Here is a 13,806-nt window from a genome sequence, read left to right as displayed (position 1 = left end):
GCTACTGTTGACTGTGGTAATTAGGATTCCTAACTTGAGTTTATGATTTTGTCATCTTATCCACCATTTTCTCCATGGTTTTGGTTAAATTGTCAAGCTTAACATCCGATGAAGTTGAGGGCTCCTCTTGGAATGTGACGTTCTTTTCTGTCTTCATCTTATATTTCTTAATCAACAAATTTGCTTCAACACTCATAACATTCCTCTGCATTTCTTCAAGAGTTGTAGGATTCCTCTCTCTCAGCTGATAACCCATGTTAGGGTCAAAGGCATCAGGATAATGAAACAATGCCAAGTCAGGAGGAGGTTTGATGTTGTTTGGAATAGCATTGTAGACCTTATTGAATCTGATATTGAAGTCTTGTATGGATTCATTCAGATCTCTTTTCAATGAATCATATTCGCCCAGGATCTAGAGGGGACGCTTTTTTTCCCCATCTAGCCAAGAACAAGTCTAACAACTGTTGGGAATTGGCTATTGAGGTAGATGTCAAAGCACGAAACCACTTTTTCACTTCACTTGAAAAACTCTGAGCTATGAGGTGCTTTGGCATCATCCTCATCAACTTCTTTGAGATCAATGAAATCATTTATCTTATCAACATGTTGTCTTGATGTAACCTCAGTTGTGTCATCAAACAGATGCAACCTTTAACCATAATTCTAAGGTAAAGCAACAAGATGCCTAGGAAAAATCAAAGGAGAAAATCTCGTCATAAAGGCTACAAAAGTTAGAATGGCAGTTACAACAGTGGGTATTAATGGAGGAGCTATTTTGGATGAGGATGTTTTGGGAGGAGATGATGGTTTAGTGGTGGAAGATGACTGGGTAGATGTGTAAGGAAGGGTAACAATGGGGAAATCCTCTTGCTAATATAGGGTGTAAGATTTTTCAAAAGTTACTTTCAACTAATCAAATAGATTATGGAGTTTATGGAAATTTGACCAAACCTGATTGTCAAGCTTATTAGATAAAACCTCAGAAGATTGTGCATATGAATCAAACTTAACAGGGTCGAAAACTGTCTCTGCAAGAGAAGACTCAGACTTGGACTTGAATAATGATAACTCAAATTTTAGATCAAAAGGTAAATCTTCAAGAAAAATTAGTTGTGCAGGTAAAGATGTAGTTCTTAGCAATGGAGATGCACTTGTTTCAGATTCTAGAGGTCGAGACTTTAGTTTCTTCAAAAGTTTCTCAGGATTGTCAAGTACCGTTGGAGGGTTGGGATCCGAATTCGACCTTCTATATATTTTAGGAGCTAGTGTTTTCCTCAATCTGTACTTTGGTTCAATTACCGAGACAACCTTCTTGAAAACTAGAACCTATCACCCATAGGGCTAGATCTTGATGAACTTGTTAGAAAGATCCTAGGGAAGATTTGTCACTTCATTCCCCAGTATGGTCGCCAAAAATGTTAGAACTTCTCAGTGTCCCAAGGCTGAGAAAGGAAGCCAAGGAGGTAACCTCAAACCAATCTTTAGACTTGGAAGCTAGCCCTACCAAATCAGAGAGGTCTCTCTCAAGAATCTCACATCCAATCAAATGACTGGAGAGGGAATTCAGATGTTAGACTAGATATTAAGCTCAATGGTATTTGATTTAAAGGGTTTGCTGGATTAGGCTCATAGATCAAGGAACTAAGCTAAGATTTCTAATGATCAATTACTGAGATATAATGGGGAAAGGTAAGAATGATCAATGACAAAAATAGGTTGTTGGGGTGTTGTATAAATGAAGAGATAGAAGATCAAAATGAGCATGTAACCATGAATTCATTCATCAAGAAGAAAGAACACAAGCGTGCAAATCTCAACAAAATAGATCATATAACCTATGAATTCTACTTAAATCTCATGAGAAGATCACAAGACAAGAATAGAGATAGTAGGAAAATAAATATTAGAGAAAACCCTGTCACAAAAACATACCACAAGAATCCCAAAATAATAACTACAACTATCTGTTATATTACTGCAAAACGTACACCAGCTTCAAAACTATGATTCACAAACATCCATCCTTTCTAAGAGTTAGAAATCTACTTATTTATAGAGAAAGATCTCTCTACATAATCTTGTCACATGGGCCTGATTTAATCCATTTTTTTAGAGACCTATTCTTATCTGATTAATAAAAAGTTTAGACTTGATCGAGATTTCTGTTACAACAGAGTCTGAATAAAATGGGAGTCATATGGACTGTTACAATAATTTATAACACTACACTGTATTGGTGGAAAATCGAACATCTGGATCTTCAAGTCTGTTGTACTGTTTGCGTGTTGATAATTCTATTACTGTTCCACTATGTCTCAGCCTTTTTTTCTTGCTGTCTCTTTAATGACCATGCTACTGAAGAAACGCCGAAAAATAGTCTTGTTGTCTCATGGAGTGGAAGCATTCATTGATCTGGACTGTCTTATCCGGGTTGATCAAATCTGGGTCATTGTATATCACAATCACAACAGAGAGAGAGGAATTAACATTGATTTTTCATGTTTTACAGATGGGACAAACTTGAAAATTTTAAAAACGAAAATAAATAAAATACCGCGTTCAGAAAGGATCTCACATATTGCCATCAGGGAATCAGAAGGGGTTTCGATGGAAGGAGAACTTAATATTTTTTGATCACCGATTCGCAACTGGAGGGGAAAGAACTACCACAATCTGCAAGGGAGAAGGGTGACGAGAGTTATTGGCGGAGGAGTTTGTGATATCGGTGAGTGGGAAAGAATTTTGCTATATCGCAATCGCAAGCGGGACAAAATCAATGACCAAGAATTTATCGCAATCGACAGTGTGAGTCTTATTGTAATCGCAAGGAGTGATCTGTATTTGTATGATTAGTTTTTCTGTGATAATAACAATTACATAGTTATAAACATGTGCTTGCTTCTTGCTTTTTGTGTTTAGGTTTCCTTAATTTTTGGTGCTTACAAACAGGTAAATTTCCTTAAGTTAAACAAGACATTCATGAGAAAAATAACTTCAAAAATGAATAATGAAAAACAAACATGTACAGTGCAGCAAACCTTCAAAGAGACACATTAACATAGTCTTTTGATGAAGGAGTTCACCCCTCCTAGGCTACATCTCCTTGGTCCAACTTCCATGGATTGGGCCTCTGTATTAGATCAATGTGGAAATTTTTTTATTTACAAAGCTCTATGGATCCTTATACCTACACCAATGTGTTCAAAAGTTCCAAATTATCTAAGAACCCATATTTCCGATCTCAATTTGGTCAAACATTGAGTAAGTTATGGCTCAAATAGTTTTTCCTAGAAAGCCTCTGCCAAATTTGGAGAGACTCCAATTAAGTCCACCAAGTTTGGTGGCGGTTCGGAATTTGGCGGCTCCGCCATAAATTCCGCTAACTTAATCAACGGGTTAATTAAGGCTAATCCTGATTAGGCACTAATTGTGCTTCCATTCTGGCCCTCGATCACGCACTTGTGGTCACATGGGGTGGGGGTTGGCTCATAGGGCTAGCTCCCACCACCCCCATCGTTGACATAAAACACGCGTTTAAATAATGGTACGTGGCAATATATTTCAAGTCCCGCCTTGTTAGATCATTGGTAAAGCATGGTAGTTGGGTGAGAGAGATTTTGGGTTTCATTCCCCCTCCGCTCCTCATATAATTTTGCCCTTCAAATATTTTCGAACTTTGACCATATAATAAAACATTTAACATGCAGCATATAAATATTTCGATACCTTTGGCATTATGCGCATTTCCAAGGGTTCATTAATATATGTGGATTTGAATTTAATTAATATAAAATATATATAATATTATAATATAATATATAGTTGAAAACTATATAATATATTATATACTTTTCAACTATATAATATATACGATCATAGACTTCCTAAGCTAGCTTTAAATTCCAGCCACAACCACCTAAGGCTCAATCGAGGGTGGCATAAAGACACAAGGGCCTGGTTAAACTATTGGGAGATCAACGAGAATGGTGCATTGCAAAACATAAATAACATTAAAGATATTGTTACTTCTAGGTTCAAAGAAAAGTTTTGGTGTGAGAAAGATTTAGCGACTAAAAGAAAATTAAGTTATTATAAGAAGGTCATCAACCCCAACTTAGAAGATCAAAAGTATCTCTCTATTTTAACTAGCTCAAAGAAGAAAATTAATATAGCAAAGATTAGAACGAATTCTCATGAGCTCCATAGTGAAACAGGCCATTGGGCAATTCCTAAAATGCCATGGATGGAAAGGATCTGCCATATATGTGAGAATAGGAGCATTGAGGATGAAAACCACTTCCTCTTAGAGTGCCCTACATACAACCACATTAGATCTCAGTTTCACAATCTTTGTTACAATACTGACCTTCCTAGCCTTTTACAATGTCAAAATTATAGTGAGCTCGGGAGGCTTCTCTCCAAGCTTTTTTAGCATAGGAATAAAATATTAAATCAAAATAAATAATTTGTTTATTTAGGTCTGATAGATAATTGTTTGGTCTCAGCGAACGTTAACCATCATCATCATCATAAAATAAAAATGATATATACTACTTAAATAATTAAAAAAAAAATCAAATTCCACCTTAAGGCCAATTAGGAAATTTCACCTTCCCTGAGATAAACTAGTGAATCTAGAGGTGACATTTGTCACAACCACATTGGGTGAAAACTGAAGAAGATTCACTTTGCTTACTGGACTTCTAACTGGACTTCCATGTCATCATTCTATCCCATTATGCAATTTTTTTAGCTGTTTAGGAAAACGAATAGTAGGCCTTTTCTCCTTCATTCGGACTCTATTTTCGACGAAACAAATTGTGTTGTGATTGTCTTGACGAGACTGATACATCCATTTAGTTTTTGAGCCAATCTGAGAACTTTGAATTTTGAGCTAAATACTGAGCATCTGATCAGGGAGGAACATGCGATATGCAATGCGGTAGGGGAAAGGAAATTTGCGATATCGGTGAGAGGGGAAAACTTATTTCGGAGCGGGGTAAGAGCATTTTATGGTATTAGAAAGGGGGGATGTGAAATGATGAGGGGAGGACACATGGCAACAGGGAGAACTACTTTTCCGACCACCGCCTCGCCGATAAAGAGAAACATTGTGAGGGGGACTGAAAAGGCCTTAGATCCGTCGGATGGAAATAAGATCACGATCAGGAAGGGAAGATGGCCATTGTTTTATTTTTCATGTGATATGTGCCGAGTGCAATATGTGATGCGGGTCTATGCCCTTAAAAGGGACTTTAACATTTTTTATTAATGTTTTGAAAGATTACAAAGGAAAATGGAACAACAGCTAGAGTTGGATTATTATTAAAGCATGGATTTCGACTAGAGTTTCAATGTAAAAACAAATGGAAATACGGTTAGAGGGATATACAAATGGACTTTCAGATAAGGCTATATTTTGGGAATTTCAATATGGAATATGAGTTTTTCCAAGGAACTTAGGATTTAAGGATCTTCTCAAGGAAAAAGGGGTTTTAGATGGAATGAGGGGATTTATGAGGGAAGGTTGAGGGAGGTATATAAAGTATTAATGAGGATACTGAAACAAGTTGAAATATCCTTGAACACATATATTCCATTAATTATTACTCCCATAATGATTGACCATAAGTGATGTCATGACTTTTTTTGACCATTTTGATGACTTGACCATGAAAAGTAGGGAGTAGTAACATGCCTAAACATACTAATCAGTGACCAATTTTTTATTTGAAAGCCTATTGAAACTATAAAAATTTGACTTAGGACCCTATCAAAATTTTGAAAGAGTACATTTGGTCACTGGTGACTAGCAGGACTGGCATACACTAACAATATGTATATTATACTTTGTTTTTATCTAAAAAATTGTTTGTATTTTTATTCATAAAAACCAAATTTACAATAAAAAATTTTGAATTTAAAAAATATCTCACATCTTACATCTAACACTCAAAACATTATGTATAAGAGTGATAGTATGGTCAAATTTTAGAAAAGATTTCAAATTTTCCTTTAAAGCCCTCATGATGTTGAAAACAAATTTCCATATATTTTCAACTTTTTAATAAATTTCCATTATATTATAAGTGATTGGACACTTCAATAGTTATTCATATTTTTTTTGGAGATTTCTGGAATATAACTGTGTACTCTTTGTGATCCGTCCAATGTTTCTGATGGTAACTCCATCCATCATCAAGAGCTTTCATTATATTTTCAACATTATCTTCAACTAAATACACTATTATCTTGAATTAAGATTATTTTAATTGATTTAATTTTATTGACAATATTACCTTAGATTATTTAATTGATTTAAATTATATATATATATATATATATATCTATATATATATATATATATATATATATATATCTATATATATATATATATATATATATATATATTTTGAATTATATAAATTAATTTATTATTTATTATATTAAAATTTTATAAAATTGAAATTTATATCATTAAATAAAATAAAATGGAACACAACATTTTCCAAAATGAGAAAAGATCATACAACATAGTGTAAAACAAAATTGCATGATCACACTATAGGAAACATTTCTAATATGATTTTAAAGCCTATGACCTTATTGCAGATAAACTTGCATTAAAAAAAGGTGTTGTACATTATTAGTCCTTGCCTGGGACTCTTAGCGATCGATTGTGCGTTGACGGCGTATTAATCACTTGTTTGACCAAAAAATATTGTTGTACATCACAACTTTAACCAAAGTTTTCATATTACAAAATAATATAAAATTTATTACGCCGTAAGGCGTTTCCCTCTGAGATCCATCCCCCTTTTTGCCTACGTGTCCTTCTCTGACGCCGTACGATGAGATGTTAGACGATTACAAACACTAGAACCGTCGATCAAAAATGTCACTCAGGCGGTCCGGGTAATGTAGAGCGCGGAGTGCCAATAGCCATTCCAGAGGTAGGGTTTCTCCAATGGTGTTCTCCAGGCGGGCGTCAGGACTTGCCTCCCCTGGATCCCTCAGGACTTGCCTCCCCTGCATCCCTCCTCCAAACCAAAATAGCCGAACATCTCCCACTCTGCAATTGAGTTCATATGCATTGCATAACTCCAAGGAAATCCCCGCTTGGGCTGTGAATTCTGGTTCGATTTCTGCCCAGTTAGGTCCTCTCTGAATTGGGTCTGCGATTTACCAATCCTGCATTCGTGTTGCGAACTCCGATCCCGTTTCTGCGAAATTGAGTTTGTTTTCTGAAGTGGGTTTGTAGGAGAAAGGATTCTTGAAAATGGGGTGCCTGGGATGCCGAGTATTCGTGGCATTTCTGCTGAAGTTTTTGAATTTCATTCAAGCTTTCATTGGAGCGTCGATGATTCTGTATGCAGTATGGATGCTCAACCACTGGAATTCTCATGTTCGCCCTCCTCCGATTGCACCTGCACCCAACAATGTTGATGGGTATAATTTACCAGCAGAATTAATGTCCCGGGCAACAACTGGATGTTCCGTTTTGAAATCCTCAAACGATCTCGAGGGCAGATCAAACTCAGTTTCGGAAACTTGGACAACACTCTTTTGGTATAGTGGCTGGAGCAGATCTTGATGTTGTGAACCTTCTTGCTCCTTGGTAAGTCGTTTGTTTGTTTTTGTTGTTGTTTCATTTAAAATTTCTGTTTTAAAAATAATAAAATGGGATAGGTGTCCATGTTTGTGAAAAATTACTTAGTAAAGGTTTCAAATTAGAGGTGTTGTGGTGTGTGCACACCTGCATGCTGCATTCTCCCTTACCTTGAAGGCGAGCCATTAAGAGCGGTACTCATTAGGTATTGTCACAGTTTTCTTGTGTCTAAGGTGTCATATATTTTCTTTTTTGGCTTTTCCCTGACAAAGCTCAGGGCTCAAGCGTAACTCCATAATTATTTTAGGCACCCATCTCACCATTGTGGCCTAGAAGGCCCTCGCTAGCACTTTACACATTTAGAATCATCACATTTTATCTTTGTATGATGTCGTTGATAGCAGTTTGGTGAACTGGGGTTAGAAGGATCCAACTGTGCTGCTTGAAAGAGGGGGAGTGAGATAGTTTGAACCGTAGAAAGCGATGTCAGTCCTGGGAAACTCTCACCCTCCAAATCACTTTTCTTAGAAGGATCCAAAAGTGCTGCTTGAAAGAGGGGGGAGGGGGATGATTTAGGCATAAAAAGAGATAACAGTGCCGGTGAACTGGTGCAGCCTCCAAATCACTTTTCTTGAAAGGATCCAGCTATATGCTGCTTGAAAGAGTGGGCTAGGGGGAATGGTTTGAAGCATAAAAAGCCCATTTGTCTTCCTGTACGTGCTTTGAAACAGAGGAAATTCTCTAGCCTGTGAAAGTTTATTTAGTAAGTAATTACTTGTTCTTTTTTCTCCTTCGAATAATTGCCTTAAGGTTAAAATGATTTTGATAGGGACTTCTCATCCTTTTTTTTTACAAAATCATTGCCTTATTTTAAAACGTTTACTGCAAGTTGTAGTAATCATGCATGTGACATGTTTTTATTCTTGGCTGCCCCATTTTGTTGTGGTTATATTCAAACCTGGGTTGAGTGTCACATGATCCAATGCCTTGGATGTACCTGTCCTGACTCCTACCTGAATTGAATTTTATTGTTTAACCTGTAAAAGCCTGTAAGCGCACCTTGTTGCATCTTGAAAAGACGACATGTCCTAGACCTGGGCCTTGGCTCATTGCATAAATGATGGTTTCAGTGCTTTCTTCTCTTCTGGATCATTGCCTTTAGTCTAATTGATTTTGAATGTGACATATAATTTTGATTTGGTTAAACTAGAAGTTGGTAGGATTCATGGTATACATGTTCCATCCTGTTTGCTCCAAGTTTGTCATGGTTGTATGGGAAACGTGGTTGATTGCCTTGGGATCTTTTGACTTGGATGCACTTGTCTACAGCTCTGTTGAAATTGCACGAAAGGGTGTGGAGTAACAAATAGATTGGACCTACAACTATAACTGAGGAAACCAAAAAAAATGGTTGAGCCTAAGGGCAAGGGAAGAAGGCTTTTGTATTCATGTGCAAAGTTTAATCTACATTGAAAATTGTCAGTATAGGATTGTGGGCCACTTTTAGGCTATTAGTGGAGAAATGTCTAATGCCTAATTCCTGCTGAGCTATATGGTGTATTTATATAGGATCAAACCAAACTAATTTCTGTGAATATAGTGAAATTGAATGTCTTTTGCCAAATAATTTAAAAATTAGTCAATAATGGTTAACCCTTAACCTGTATCCTTATCAGATTTTCAGCCATCTCCAATGTGTTTTGCTGACCATGATTAGACTGCATTACTTTGTTGTTCTGCATACTTCCACTGTTCAGTACAATTTGTTTTTCATTTCATAAGCTGCAAAGGAGGAAATTTATTTGATGGAATATACTTGGGTGACGTCCCAAGATTTTTTCTATATTTGAATCAAGAATATTTGCTTGTTATTCTGCAGGTGTGCTCACAAGGAGTGGGGCAACAACTGGATGTTCCGTTTTGAAATCCTCAAACGATCTCGAGGGCAGATCAAACTCAGTTTCGGAAACTTGGACAACACTCTTTTGGTATAGTGGTTGGAGCGGATCTTGATGCTGTGAGCCTTCCTGCTCCCTGGTAAGTCGTTTGTTTGTTTTTTTGTTGTTTCATTTAAAATTTCTGTTTTAAAAATAATAAAATGGGATAGGTGTCCATGTTTGTGAAAAATTACTTAGTAAAGGTTTCAAATTAGAGGTGTTGTGGTGTGTGCACACCTGCATGCTGCATTCTCCCTTACCTTGAAGGCGAGCCATTAAGAGCGGTATTCATTAGGTATTGTCACAGTTTTCTTGTGTCTAAGGTGTCATATATTTTCTTTTTTGGCTTTTCCCTGACAAAGCTCAGGGCTCAAGCATAACTCCATAATTATTTTAGGCACCCATCTCGCCATTGTGGCCTAGAAGGCCCTCGCTAGCACTTTACACATTTAGAATCATCACATTTTATCTTTGTATGATGTCGTTGATAGCAGTCTGGTGAACTGGGGTTAGAAGGATCCAACTGTGCTGCTTGAAAGAGGGGGAGTGAGATAGTTTGAGCCGTAGAAAGCGATGTCAGGTCCTGGGAAACTCTCACCCTCCAAATCACTTAGAAGGATCCAAAAGTGCTGCTTGAAAGAGGGGGGAGGGGGATGATTTAGGCATAAAAAGAGATAACAGTGCCGGTGAACTGGTGCAGCCTCCAAATCACTTTTCTTGAAAGGATCCAGCTATATGCTGCTTGAAAGAGTGGGCTAGGGGGAATGGTTTGAAGCATAAAAAGCCCATTTGTCTTCCTGTACGTGCTTTGAAACAGAGGACATTCTCTAGCCTGTGCAAGTTTATTTAGTAAGTAATTACTTGTTCTTTTTTCTCCTTCGAATAATTGCCTTAAGGTTAAAATGATTTTGATAGGGACTTCTCATCCCTTTTTTTTACAAAATCATTGCCTTATTTTAAAACGTTTACTGCAAGTTGTAGGAATCATGCATGTGACATGTTTTTATTCTTGGCTGCCCCATTTTGTTGTGGTTATATTCAAACCTGGGTTGAGTGTCACATGATCCAATGCCTTGGATGTACTTGTCCTGACTCCTACCTGAATTGAATTTTATTGTTTAACCTGTAAAAGCCTGTAAGCGCACCTTGTTGCATCTTGAAAAGACGGCATGTCCTAGACCTGGGCCTTGGCTCATTGCATAAATGATGGTTTCAGTGCTTTCTTCTCTTCTGGATCATTGCCTTCAGTCTAATTGATTTTGAATGTGACATATAATTTTGATTTGGTTAAACTAGAAGTTGGTAGGATTCATGGTATACATGTTCCATCCTGTTTGCTCCAAGTTTGTCATGGTTGTATGGGAAACGTGGTTGACTGCCTTGGGATCTTTTGACTTGGATGTACTTGTCTACAGCTCTGTTGAAATTGCACGAAAGGGTGTGGAGTAACAAATAGATCGGACCTACAACTATAACTGAGGAAACAAAAAAAAATGGTTGAGCCTAAGGGCAAGGGAAGAAGGCTTTTGTATTCATGTGCAAAGTTTAATCTACATTGAAAATTGTCAGTATAGGATTATGGGCCACTTTTAGGCTATTAGTGGAGAAATGTCTAATGCCTAATTCCTGCTGAGCTATATGGTGTATTTATATAGAATCAAACCAAACTAATTTCTGTGAATATAGTGAAATTGAATGTCTTTTTCCAAATAATTTAAAAATTAGTCAATAACGGTTAACCCTTAACCTGTATCCTTATCAGATTTTCAGCCATCTCCAATGTGTTTTGCTGACCATGATTAGACTGCATTACTTTGTTGTTCTGCATACTTCCAATGTTCAGTACAATTTGTTTTTCATTTCATAAGCTGCAAAGGAGAGAATTTATTTGATGGAATATACTTGGGTGACGTCCCAAGATTTTTTCTATATTTGAATCAAGAATATTTGCTTGTTATTCTACAGGTGTGCTCACAAGGATCTTAACATGTTAGTGAATTAGGTCAAATAATAGCTACGGTTTTTATCTCCACTGGTCGGATCCAACTATTTTTGAAGAAAAAATGTCAAATGCAATGTATTGTTGCATGTGAAGTTTGTTCCACGTCCAACATTCTTTCAAAAAGAAAAGCAACCTAGTGTTATGCAGGAGCAAAAATGTGAATTTGTCAGAGTGCATGAAATGGTGTTTAGGTTTATTTTTGTCGGACTTTTAAGTTTTCAACAAACCTAAAAGTTTACTTATGACACGAGTGAATTTCAGAATCCACGAGTAAATAAAATTTAAAATTTAAGAAAGATTCACTCTCCAACACTTATTTTTTGTGAATGATATGCTAGATGATTTTTGTGAATCTAGATTCTAAAACATGAATGGCAATATGAAATTGTTATATATATATATATATATATATATATATATATATATATATATATATATATATATATATAGATATATATGCGTTGTTTCCTTGCTGTATCGTATCTGGATTTTTTGAAAATTTTCCATATCTGTTTCAAACCCTGTATCCATATCCGTTTCAGTGCAACTTAGCTTACAACTGCCTTTTGACTGAGCGGCTATGCATTGGGGGTGTTTCTAGGCTGTCAAATTACACAGGACTTGCATCTGGCCATGTCTGCAACACACTTTGGTGGTTTTGAACATGGTTCTTTTCATTAATATGAGCTTGAACACCTTGTTGCTTGTGGGTAGACCTCACATTGGTGGGATGAAATGCTTTAAAATTGACTTCTGAAAATGAAAATGAAGTTCTACTTCTATATTTTTGATAAAAATTAATGAATTTGTAGGATGCTAATCTTCCTTTAGAGATCGTAAGTATGCAGACTTGTAGCATGGTGGGATAGCATGAGTGGTTTATTGCTTTGAGCTTCAGTGTAGGAGGTCTTGTGGTTGATTCCCCAGGCCGGCTGCCTGTATTGCATGTCTCAATTGATGTCCCTACTGTGTAAGGGGCTGTAATCAATGCCAATGTGTTTACAGTCAGTGCCATCTGTGTAATGTGGGGAATTTCCCTGGATTTTCCTGCAAGGTTTTCCTTGGAATTTATTTTTATTCTAAGCTCACATAAGGACTCTGCATGACTAGGTTTTGTTGTGAATTTTCTACTATTTGTTTGCTATCTCGCATATGAAAAGTTTATCATGAGCCTTTCTCTGTATTATCATTTTAATTTACCATTTGTTTAAAAACTATCCCTGCTGTACAATATACTAATTTTATTTTGTTATCCATGTTGAAACATGGCAGAGAAAAGTTGTTTGTCAGTATGCTGATAATAAGATATCAAATTGCTACCCAGGTTAAAACTGATGTACTCCACTGTTCTGTGGCAGGTTTATCTACACATTTCTTGGAATCGGCATTATTGTGTGTGTGATTACTTGTATTGGTCATGTTGCTGTGGAGATTACCAATGGCTTCTGTCTTTGCTGTGTATCCTGTGTTTTCAATCTGTGTGGAATATTTTCATCTTGGTGCATACTGAAAAAATTGGTTTCAGCCCCAAAAATTAGAAAACATTTACTTCTAAACAAATCCTTTATATTTTATCTCTTAAGCCTCAAGATATTTCTATTCATACTGTTGTAACAGAAAACTAAGTCTAAGAGGTCAGGATGGCTGATGCTGAATACTTCATTTTGATTTTGGTCTAAATTGTAATGTTTGTTGTCCTTCACTTGAACATAGTATTCCACCTTCATAGTCCTCCTCATTTTAGTGGAAGCGGCTTTGGTAGGAGATATATTCTTTAACCATAACTGGGAAAAGGTGATTTTTTGTCAAACCGTTGTTCTTTTTTCATGTTGGCAATTCCTCCACAAAAGATAGATGTGCCAAGCACAAAAAGTAAGTTGGAAAGCATAGAGCCTAGTAGAGAATACTTGACCACATTGGTCTTGCCATGGTAAAGTGCGAACACTGCAATGAGCATCTCTGTTGCATTTCCACATGTGGCGTTGAGCAGCCCGCCAACTATAGGAGAATTAATTAACAATATATTTGCATCAGTTACTTTGAAATGTCAAACACTTTCTCATATATATCAATTAGCTCATAATTTGTGTCCACAAATATGAGTACATAGTCCATTGCCATATAAGAATCTCACTTGTTGGTCCAGTGTAGAATGCAATTTGTCTGCAACAATTTACAACAAAACATCATATTGTAAAACCAACAAACATAATATTTTATGAAGTCACTGCACTGCAGTGACCATTCCAAGTGTATAA

At 36.4% G+C, this 13,806-nt stretch overlaps 1 pseudogene; it reads left to right on the top strand.

The window, feature by feature from the left end:
• The first annotated feature begins 7,046 nt into the window (after positions 1–7,046).
• On the top strand, positions 7,047–13,565 carry LOC149159402 (tetraspanin-20-like; annotated as a pseudogene).
• The last annotated feature ends 241 nt before the right edge of the window (positions 13,566–13,806 follow it).

This window comes from Pinus tabuliformis, chromosome 5_2, assembly GCF_031772625.1.
Source record: "Pinus tabuliformis cultivar Carrire ecotype Pingquan chromosome 5_2, CPIR1, whole genome shotgun sequence".
Lineage (NCBI taxonomy): Eukaryota > Viridiplantae > Streptophyta > Pinopsida > Pinales > Pinaceae > Pinus > Pinus tabuliformis.
This window is presented reverse-complemented; position numbering and strand designations above follow the sequence as displayed.